Genomic DNA, 11,319 nt, shown 5'->3' with positions numbered 1-11,319 from the left:
TTCTCTCTCTTTCAAAATAAATAAATATTGGGGGGGTGGGCAGCCCCAGTGGCGCAGCAGTTTGGTGCCGCATGCAGCCCAGGACGTGATCCTGGAGACCCAGGATTGAGTCTGACGTCGGGCTCCCTGCATGGAGCCTGCTTCTCCCTCTGCCTGTGTCTCTGCCTCTCTCTCTCTCTCTCTCTCTCTCTCTGTTGCTCATGAATAAATAAATAAATAAAATAAATAAATCTTGGGGGATCCCTGGGTGGCTCAACGGTTTAGTGCCTGCCTTTGGCCCAGGGTGTGATCCTGGAGTCCCGGGACTGAATCCCACGTCAGGCTCTCTGCATCGAGCCTGCTTCTCCCTCTGCCTGTGTCTCTGCTTCTCTCTCTCTCTGTTATCTCTCATGAATAAATAAATAAAATCTTTAAAAAAAAACAAAATAAATAAATCTTAAAACAACAACAAGAGCAAAATACTAGAGCTGCTAAAGGCCCTGGACAACCTCACGGCCTTTGGTCCATTTTGCTTTTTATTTGATAGTCATGATCAAGATATACATTCATTAGGGGCACCTGGGTGGCTCAGTGGTGAGCATCTGCCTTTGGCTCAGGTTGTGATGGTGGGGTCCTGGGATCGAGTCCTGCATTAGGCTCCCTGCAGGGAGCCTGCTTCTTCTCCCTCTGCCTATATCCCTGCCTCTCTCTCATGAATAAATAAATAAAATCTTAAAAAAAAGAAATACATTCATTAAATTTTTTTAAATTACAGAAACTCTATCACGGTGTGAAACATCAAACAAATGGCTGCCGTTTAAGATTTGAAACACAAAAATTGGTATGAACACCCGAATTTCTAACTCTGTAATAACTAGACTCAGCTCCCTTTGCCCACGATTCTGCTCAATGGCAGCAAAATCCTAATACTGCCAATTTAGCACTGGGCACTTTCCATGACACTTAGGCTTTGTAGTCTTGGGGAAAATTTGCCTTATATTTTTGATCTTGGCTAAAGGAGGATATTCACTGCACTTTGAAACTCAGAGCAGCTGAGACAGGGAAACTAAAGGGACCCCATGAAAAACTGCTTTTTTGGCTCTTTCCTGCTTTTGTTCTTACTAGCCCTACCTTTCCATCTCATGCATGTGTTGTAGAACAGATAATGTGTGTCCTCCTGTAGAGGTCAAGGGTTTAATGATTCCTTTGGAGTCTTCCAGCACAGCAGATAACATCTAAGGAGTGACTGGGCAGGGTTGTTATAAACAGTTTTCGAAGACCACTGACTCATCACCGAGACTCCTAGCTCCAGGGCCTAAGTGACTTGTGGAGGACGCCTAAATACCCATCTTTGTTCCAGGATGCCTGAGAAGACACATGTACCAGACCACAATCCTCTATAAAACCACAGGCCATAGGCCAAGGCAAAACTCACTCTTACTTCCTTTCCGGGTTTCCCAGATGCTCTGTCTCTGTCTGTACTCTATGTTTTCTTTCTTTTTTTTTTTTTTTTTAATTTTTATTTATTTATGATAGTCACAGAGAGAGAGAGAGAGAGAGGCAGAGACACAGGCAGAGGGAGAAGCAGGCTCCATGCACCGGGAGCCCGATGTGGGATTCGATCCCGGGTCTCCAGGATCGCGCCCTGGGCCAAAGGCAGGCGCCAAACCGCTGCGCCACCCAGGGATCCCTGTACTCTATGTTTTCAATAAACTCTGCTCTCACTTCCTCTTGGCTCACATTTGTTTTCTACCCTGCATGAAGCCGAGGACCCTCTTGGCTGGTGCTATGGGACACCCTCTAAAGAAGAGTACATTTATCAGATGTTTGTTTATGTATTTGCATATATATATATGCACACAGATTTGGGTGTATACATATATATTTTGCTGTTATTTTTGCTGTTTCAAGCCAGTTTGCCTGGGTTCAAATCCCCACTCTGCTATTCACTACATGTATAACCTTGGGAAAGTTACTTCATCTCTCAGTGACTCAATTTTCTTATCTATAAAAATCGCTAACAATAGTTATTAACGGGCAGCCCAGGTGGCTCAGCAGTTTGGTGCCGCCTTTGGCCTGGGGCCTGATTCTGGAGACATAGGATCGAGTCCCACATTGGGCTCCCTGCATGCAGCCTGCTTCTCCCTCTGCCTGTGCCTCTGCCTCTCTCTCTCTCTCTGTGTCTCTCATGAATGAATAAATAAAATCTTAAAAAAAAAAATAGCGATTAACTCAGAGCTGTGAAAATAACATTGAGGGTGAGACTAGCACATGGTGAAGGTGAATGCCACAGTGTTACCTGTGATTATTGTACTATTTGTGCAAAAGGCCGACCTCATGTTTTTGCCCTATTGCAGAGTATTTTATTTTATGGGAGCATTGTAGTCTCCTATTGATGGACCAAGGCTGTTTCTAGTTTTGATTATTACTAATAATGCCTCAACAAACACACAGGGTTTGTGTACTAATTTTTAAAATTTACTTCCAAATTGCCTCCTCTGGAGATTACACCAGTTCATACTTCTGCAGACACTGACTATTTCGCTGTGTCCTCATCAATCCTGAACACCATCAATTTCTTGTCAGGTGAGAAGATGGTGGTTCACTCTTGTTTTAATCTGTATCTCTCTGGTTATGGTGTCATAGGACATCTTCACATGAGAACTGATCTGTTTGTCTTCTGTGAATTTTCCTGTTTCCTTCCTTTGCCTATATCTGGTAGTTCCTTTGTATTGTGGCCACAAATCTTGTTTTAGACGTTTGCATATTTTTCTCCCACGCTGCCTCTTGTCTTTTTTTCTCTTTTGAGACTTTTTTTTTTTTTTTTAAGATTTTATTTATTGGGACGCCTAGATGGCTCAGTGGTTAAGCTCTACTTTTGGCTCAAGGCGTCATCCTGGAGTTCAGGCTCCCCTCCCCTGAAATCTTTTTAAAATTTTTAAAAATAAAGATTTTATTTATTTATTCATGAGAGACACACAGAGAGAGGCAGAGAAATAGGCAGAAGGAGAAACAGGGAGAGAAGCAGAGGGAGAACCAGGCTCCCAAGGGGAGCCTCATATGAGACCCAATCCCAGGACTCCGGGATCATCACTGGAGCCAAAAGCAGACGCTCAACCACTGAGCCACCCAGGTGCCCCTCTTTTGAGACTCTTTAATGTAGCATAGTTTTAGGCTTACAGTGAATTTGCGAAGGTCGAACAGAATTCCCACATACTCCACACCCAGGTTTCTCTATTAACACCTTAATGTTAATTAATATAGCACAATTATCACAATTAATTAGCCAATATTTACACATTATTATTAACTAAAGCCTGAACTTTTCCAGATGTCTTTCCTTTCTAAGGCATTCCTTCTGTCCCAGGATCCATCCAGGAGGCCATGTTACCTTTAGTTTCCCTGTACCTTCTTAAGCAACTCTCTCTCTCTCCTTTTTTTTTTTTTTAAGATTTATTTATTTATTTTAGAGATAGAGGAAGAGAGAGGGAGAGAGAGTTGGAGGAGGAGCAGAAGAAGGGGGAGGGGAGAGAGAATCCTCAAGGAGACTCCATTCTGAGTGCAGAGCCTAATGTGGGGCTCGATCCCAAGATCCTGAGATCATGACCTGAGCTGAAATCAAGAGTCAGATGCTGGGGCACCTGGGTTGTCTCAGTGGTTGAGCGTCTGTCTGCCTTTGGCTCAGGTCATGATACTGGGGTCCTGGGATTGAGGGTGAGGCTAGCACACGTTAAATGCCCTGCGGGGAGCCTGCTTCTCCCTCTGCCTATGTCTCTGCCTCTCTGTGTCTCTTGTGAATAAATGAATAAAATATTTTTTAAGAATCCTTTAAAAAAAAGAGTCAGATGCTTAACCTACTAAGCCACCAGGCGCCCCTTAGTTTCCTCTTGACTGTGACAGTTTCTAAGACTTTCTATGTGTTTGCATGTGTGTGTTTAATGACCTTGGCACTTTTGAGGGCAACTGGTTAGTATTTTGTAGAATGTTTCTCAATTAGGATTTGTCCATTTGCTCATGATTAGGTGGGGTCCATGGGCTTTGAGGGAAGACAACAGAGGTTAAGTGCCATGTTTGTCATATCTCTCATCATTGTTGATGCCGACCTGACTGAGGTAGTATTTGGCAGATTTTCCACTGTTAAGTGGAATCTCCTTCCACTCCTTCCTTTAATCTCCTTCCTTTATTCCTCTGTCTCCTGTGTGTTAACCATGTTTATAGTGTCTTTTTTTTTTATGGTCTTTTCAGACAGGTTTACATATTCTGTCTCTTTAGAGTTGGAAGGATCTTCATCAGGAGACAGCATCAGGGGCACCAGCAGGTCTGATGTAGTGAGTGCCCTTGGAGCATCGAACCCTTGGCTAAGAACTTCCACACCTGTCTCACTGACCCCTGAGGACAACCCATAATGTTGGTCCCTTTATTGTGTCCATTTTGTAGAAAGAAAGTGGAGTCTGCCTGCCATGAGTCACAGCAGAGCCAGCCCAGGTGGCAAAGTCAGGATTTATACCTGGGTCTGTCTGACACTGGATGTAACTGTCTTTTGTTTTTTTGTTTGTTTGTTTGTTTGTTTGTTTTTATTTATGATAGGCACACAGTGAGAGAGAGAGAGAGGCAGAGACACAGGCAGAGGGAGAAGCAGACTCCATGCACCGGGAGCCCAACGTGGGATTCGATCCCGGGTCTCCAGGATCGCACCCTGGGCCAAAGGCAGGCGCTAAACCGCTGCGCCACCCAGGGATCCCTGTCTTTTGTTTTTTTAAGTTTCTTTATGGGTGCCTGGGTGACTCAGTTGGTTAAGTGTCTGCCTTCAGCTCAGATAATGATCCTGGGGTCCTGGATTGAATCCTCATTGAGCTCCCTGTACCCCTCCGCCTGCTTGTGATCTCTCTCTCGAATAAATAAACAAAAACAGAATCTTAAAAAAAAAAAAAAGTAAAACGTATTTATTTTTAGTAATCTCTACACCCAGTGTGGGGCTTGAACTCGAGATCAAGAGTCACATGCTCTTCTGATGGAGCCAGCCAGGCGCCCCTGGACATAACTGCTCAAGTTAGAAACCAAGGTCCAGAGAGATGGTGCTTATCTGAGCCCCCGCAGTGGGTCGGTGGCCTTGCCCAAGCCCTCCCACTGCCAGGCCACCTCTGACCCCAGTGAATCAGCAGCTATTTCTCAGCCAGGGAACCTGCCCTGCCCTCAGCCCCACCCCAAGCCACCCCCTCCTGAGCTGCCTCCAGTGCATGTCCTTTGGCCGCTGCGGCTTCTAGCACCCACAGGGGAAGGGACCCAGACTTTGCAACAAATAAACACCGCCTACAAATTTCTAAATATACAGAGATAAGTGTTCCTTCCCACCTCAGCTGGTCCTGGCTGGAACTCCAAACATCCCACCTGGCTTCTGCCCCTCCAGGGGTCAGATTCTGGGTCTTCGATTGTCCTAAGGATGGCACATGTCCTTTGCTGTGCGGAAACCTGCCCTGTGGGGGCATCTCCACCATCAACATCAACAAATGTAATAGCTGTAGTAGTTCTCCACTCCCCCTGCTTCAATTCAGGGCTGCTCTTACTTCATCTGCATTCCTGTCCATATCTTTCACCTTTAAAGCAAATCCCAGATGGTGCATCATTTTATCCACAAGAAGCAAGAATAATCTAAAGGATGAGGAGTTTTTCATTAATATAATAGTATAGTTTTCATGCCCGCCTCCCAGGAATAGTTCTGTAACACCATCAAATTGTCTGGTCAACATTCAAAGCGCCAAATATTTCCTAAAGAATTTCCTTAAAAAAAAGTTTGAGGGATCCCTGGGTGGCGCAGCGGTTTGGCACCTGCCTTTGGCCCAGGGCGCGATCCTGGAGACCCGGGATCGAATCCCACGTCGGGCTCCCGGTGCATGGAGCCTGCTTCTCCTTCTGCCTATGTCTCTGCCTCTCTCTCTCTCTCTCTCTCTCTCTCTCTGTGTGACTATCATAAATAAATTAAAAAAAAAAGTTTGAATTAGTATCCAAATACACTGTGATCGGCTAATGTGTTAGGTTTCTTTTACTCTAGAGGTCCCTTTCATCTCTCTTGTTTTCTTTACAACTTCTTTTCTGAAAAAAAGCTTGGCCTGTCCTTTAGGGATCACTATAGCCTGGATTTTGCTGATTGCAGCCCTGAGGTGTAATATAACATATTTCTCTGTCCCCAAGGGGATCTTGTAAATTCGGAGTTGGATCTAGAAGTATAATAAGATACAGGCTCAACTTTTATTTTTTGGCAAGATTGTTTCATAGGTGGTACTGTTTCTTCCATCAGGAGACACATACTATCCGATTGCCTCTCCTTTTGCAAAGTTATCATATTGCTTTACTTTAAAAAATTCTTATTTTGGAAAAAATTCAGACCTGTGGAAAGTTGCAAGGATGGTACACCTTCACCTTGATTTACCAGTTTTTGCCACACTGATTTTGTCATTCACACATATACATACATTTATACCCACACCTATATACACATTATTTGAGAATGGGGTACAAGTGTTATGCCCCTTCACCCCCAAATGCTTCCACTTGTGTCTCCAGAGAGCTCTCACAACCATCTAAAAGAAAAGCAGTTTCTCTCTATATTCACAACACTTCTGACACCAAACGTGTGGATTTTCCCTCACATTCAACAATCCACCAACTTTCGATACCAACTAGGTGTCCTACAATTCGGTTCTCACACTAACCACTTGGATTTAGCATAGACCCCACAGGCAATAGGTTCAATTCTACAAAATTGTCTCCATTTTAGAAGCCAATCACAGAGCAATGCTGGATGGCTCAGCGTCTGCCTTCCGCTCAGGAAGTGATCCTGGGTCTGGGATTGAGTCCTGCATCAGGTTGGTTCCCTGCAGGGAGCCTGCTTCTTTGTGTCTTTCGTGAATAAATAAATAAAATCTTAAAAAAAAAAAAAAAAAAAAGCCAGTCATGGTTGTTACCTGCTTCTGATTGACCAGCTATAAATCAGGGGTCCCCAGACCTCCTTTTCAAATTCAATAGTTTGCTGGAAAGGCTCAGAGAACTCAGGGAAACACTCTGTTTGCCAGTTTATTGCTGAAGATATAATAAGGGATACAGATGAACAGCCAAATGGAAGAGAAGCTTGAGGCAAAGTATGTGGAAGAGATGTGGAGATTCCATGCCCTCTCCAGGAGAACCACCCCTCCCAGTACCTTGGAGTGTTCACCAACCAGGAAGTTCCCCAAATCCGATTGTTTAGAATTTTTATGGAGGCTCCATTACATAAGACAATGGATTAAATCATTCACCATTGATGATTTTTTTTTTTTTTTTTTTTTTACCATTGATGATTTAACTCAATCTCCAGCTCCCTTCTGCCCCAGAGGTCCAGAGGTGCAACTGGAAATTCCAACTGTCTGATCACAGGGCCTTTTCCTCTGACAACCAACTCTTCCCCCAGCTTCCATGTCTCCTAGTTAGCACAAACTTGGAGTGTGGTTGAAAGGGGGCTTATTATGAATAGCAAAAGATGATCTACCACCCACCCAGAGAAGTGGGATCCAGAGAAGATTCCCACTAACAACTCTGAGGCTGAGTAGAGTGGTGAGTTCCCTTTTCTCCACATCGTTGCCAACATTTATTTCTTTTCTTTTTGCTAACAGCCATTGCCAACAAGTGTGAGGTGACATCTTATTGTGGTGGTTTTTTTTAAGCCTTTATTTATTTATTTGAGAGAGAGAGAGAGACAGGGAGTGAGAGAAAGAGCATGGGTGGGGGAGAGGGGCAGAGGGAGAAGCAGACTCCCCACTGAGCTGGGAATCCAACCTGGGGCTCCATCCCAGGACCCCAGGATGACTTGAGCTCAAGGCAGATGCCCAACCAATTGCGCCACCCAGGCACCCCTTCATTGGGGTTTTGATTTGCATTGCCCTGACAATGGGTGATGTCCAGCAGCTTTTCTTGTACCTCTTGGGCATCTGTATGTCTTCTCTGGGAAAAAATTGATTCGGATCCTCTGCCCATTTTTTAATGAGATTGTGTTTTTATCAAAAAAAAAAAAAAAAAAAAAAGAGGGATCCCTGGGTGGCGCAGCGGTTTAGCGCCTGTCTTTGGCCCAGGGCGCGATCCTGGAGACCCGGGATCAAATCCCACGTCGGGCTCCCGGTGCATGGAGCCTGCATCTCCCTCTGCCTGTGTCTCTGCCTCTCTCTCTCTCTGTGTGACTATCATAAATAAATAAAAATTTTAAAAAAAGATATTGTGTTTTTGCTATCGAGCTGCACGAGTTCTTTATACATTTTGAATATCAACCCCTTATCAGAGATAAGATTTGCATATATTTTCTCCCATTCCATTTTCATTTTACCCAGGTGTCCCCATCAACAACTATTAATTGAGCACCTACTATGCATAATGTATTGGGGGGACAACAGGACAGAAAGAATATAAAGTTCCTGACTCCTGGCGGGCGGGCCGGTGGCGCGGGGCCTGGCGGGAGGGGCGGCCCTCCCCGGTGCCCAGCCCCGGAATCCCCGCCGAGCCAGCGCTCCGATCCTGAGCCTGCCGAAGTGTCGAAGTGTCGCCGCCACCGCCACCACCACCACCACCACCACCACCCGCCATCCACAGTCATGCCGAAGCACGAGTTCTCTGTGGACATGACCTGTGAAGGATGCTCTAACGCGGTCAGTCGGGTGCTCAACAAGCTGGGAGGAGTTGAGTTTGACACTGACCTGCCCAACAAGAAGGTCTCCATCAACTCTGAGCACAGCGTGGACATTCTACTGGGGACCCAGGAGAAAACAGGAAAGGCCGTTTCCTACCTCGGCCCCAAGTAGTGAGGGCCTGGACCCCTGAGCCCATGATGGACCAAAGGGAGCAGGATGCTGATCCTCTCCTGCCTTCTAGAGAGACCTGGGGCCTGGCAGTCCCGCTCAGTGATGGCAGTTCCTGACAGAGACCCTCACTTGCCCCGCTCCTCCTTAGCTTCCCTGTAATAAAGTTGAGCCACTTTTGCTGGGAAAAAAAAAAAAAAAAAAAAAAAAAGTTCCTGACTCATAAAGCTGAATTTCTAATGGCAGAGAGAATAGGAGTAAGAAAATATGTTGGCCAGAATAAGTGGGTAAGGTGCAGAGAGGAAGGATGAGAAGAGGAGAGTTGTTTTAAATTAGCAAAGTCAGGAAATTCCTCTGTGATGAGGCAATCAATAAGCCAAGATTGAGGGACGCCTGGGTGGCTCAATGGTTGAGCCTTGAGCATCTGCCTTTGGCTCAGGTTGTGATCCTGAGGTCCCAGAATCAAGTCCTACATCAGGCTCCCTGCATGGAGCCTGCTTCTCCCTCTGCCCGTGTCTCTGCCTCTCTCTCTCTCTCTGTGTCTCTCATGAATAAATAAAGAAAATCTTAAAACAACAACAACAACAACAACAAAAAACAGATTGCAAGGAAGTAAGGTAGGTATTGCAGGAAAACTTTGCAGGTGGAGTGAACAGTAAATGTAAAAGCCCTGAGGTGGGATAGTATGTCAATATGCTTAAGGAACAACAAGGAGATTGTTGTGATCGCAGCTGAGAGACAAGGTGAGGGGAGGCCTCTGATGAGGTTTGAAAGGTAGCCAGATGGTGTTGGGTGGTGTATGCCATGAGATTTGAAGTGCATAAGTAGGGAAGCCATTTCTGAGTTTTGAGAAGATTGCTAGGATCTGACTTTAGCTTTTTTTTTAATTTTTATTTATTTATGATAGTCACACACAGAGAGAGAGAGAGAGAGAGAAAGAGGCAGAGACACAGGCAGAGGGAGAAGCAGGCTCCATGCACCGGGAGCCCGACGTGGGATTTGATCCCGGGTCTCCAGGATCGCGCCCTGGGCCAAAGGCAGGTGCTAAACCGCTGCGCCACCCAGGGATCCCTAGCTTTAGAGTCATAACCCCGGACAAACGTGAAAAGTAGATGGCAAGGGGCTGAGTTGGAAGTGGGTTACCAGATAGGAAAGCACAGACATAGTCCTAATGATAGGGGATGGTGACTTAGCTCAGGGCTTTGGTACTAAAATGGAAGGCAAGTTCTCAGAATTTGGATGAACTTTGAAGATGAGGCCAACAAGATTAGCTAGTGGAAGTGGCATGGGGAGAGTAGGGGATAAGCTGTAAAGGTTAATTTCATGCATAATTTGATTGGGCTATGGAAGGCCCAGACATTTGATTAAACATTATTCAGAGTGCATCTGTGAGGATGTTTCTGGATGAGATTAACATTTGAACTGGTAGACTTAGTACAGCTTGCTCTCCCCAGTGTGGGTGGGCCTCATCTGATCAGTTGAAGGTATGAAAAGAACAAAATGTGGAGTGAGGCAGAATTCACTCTCTCTGCCCACCTGTCTTTGAGCTGGGACATTGGTTTCCTACAGGCTTTGGACTTAGATCCAGACTTGGACTGGAACTTACTCTATTAGCTCTGCTGGGTCTGCAGTTTGCCAACTGTGCACTTAGCCTCTTAATGAAACAATTTCTATAGTAAATCTGTATGTATATATGTCTCACACTGGTTCTGTTTCTCTGGTGGACTCTGACTGATACGCCGAGCAACAAGCTTTCTGGTCCTGCCTATGGAAAGCTTGGAGTTGTTAGGCTGGACCAGATGACTGGGAAAAGGTTTGGGACATGTAAGGGGGTGGGGGCTGTGTTACACGGAGGGGGGGGGACTGTGTGACCTTGGGAAATTGACTATTTCCTATAAAAGCTTTATGTTTGAGTTGGAGAATTCATCCTGTCCCATGTGATTCCCAGGAAGACAACTCAGACCTGACCAGTCAGAGCCTTACATTACCTGTCACAGTGACTGGTTCAAGGATGAGCCTGTGGAGAGAGATAAGCATTCTTTCCCTGTGGACTTTTGGATATAAGGGCTGGGAGCTGTTGTAGATCCATGAGGAGATCATGAAGTGAGAATTAATCTGAGAGAGAGATGGAGAAAGGGAGAGGGAGATAACGCAGGTCCTAGGGATGGCTTTGAGCCCCCGAGCAAGCTGTACCTGAAGCCAGTCTATGTCTAAACTTTTCAGTTATGTATACCAACATATTCTTTTCTCCCTTAAACTAGTTTGGGTTGAGTTTCTTGTTAATTGAAACAGAAAGAGCTGTACGTGGAAAACCATCCAATCCTTTCATTTTCCAGATTTAAAAAAAGGTAAAACCCTGAAAAGATGGAGGATTTCCCAGAGGTCACACGACAAGTGAGCAAATGGGTAACTGAGCCCCTTGAGCCAAGCAACCAAATCCCTTCTTGATGTCTCTGAAGATCCAGGATTCTTGGTTGGGAATAGGCTGCCCCAGCCCCCATTCCAGGAATACAGTCTCTAT

This window comes from Canis lupus, chromosome 21, assembly GCF_048164855.1.
Source record: "Canis lupus baileyi chromosome 21, mCanLup2.hap1, whole genome shotgun sequence".
NCBI classification, from domain to species: Eukaryota; Metazoa; Chordata; class Mammalia; order Carnivora; family Canidae; genus Canis; species Canis lupus.
This window is presented reverse-complemented; position numbering follows the sequence as displayed.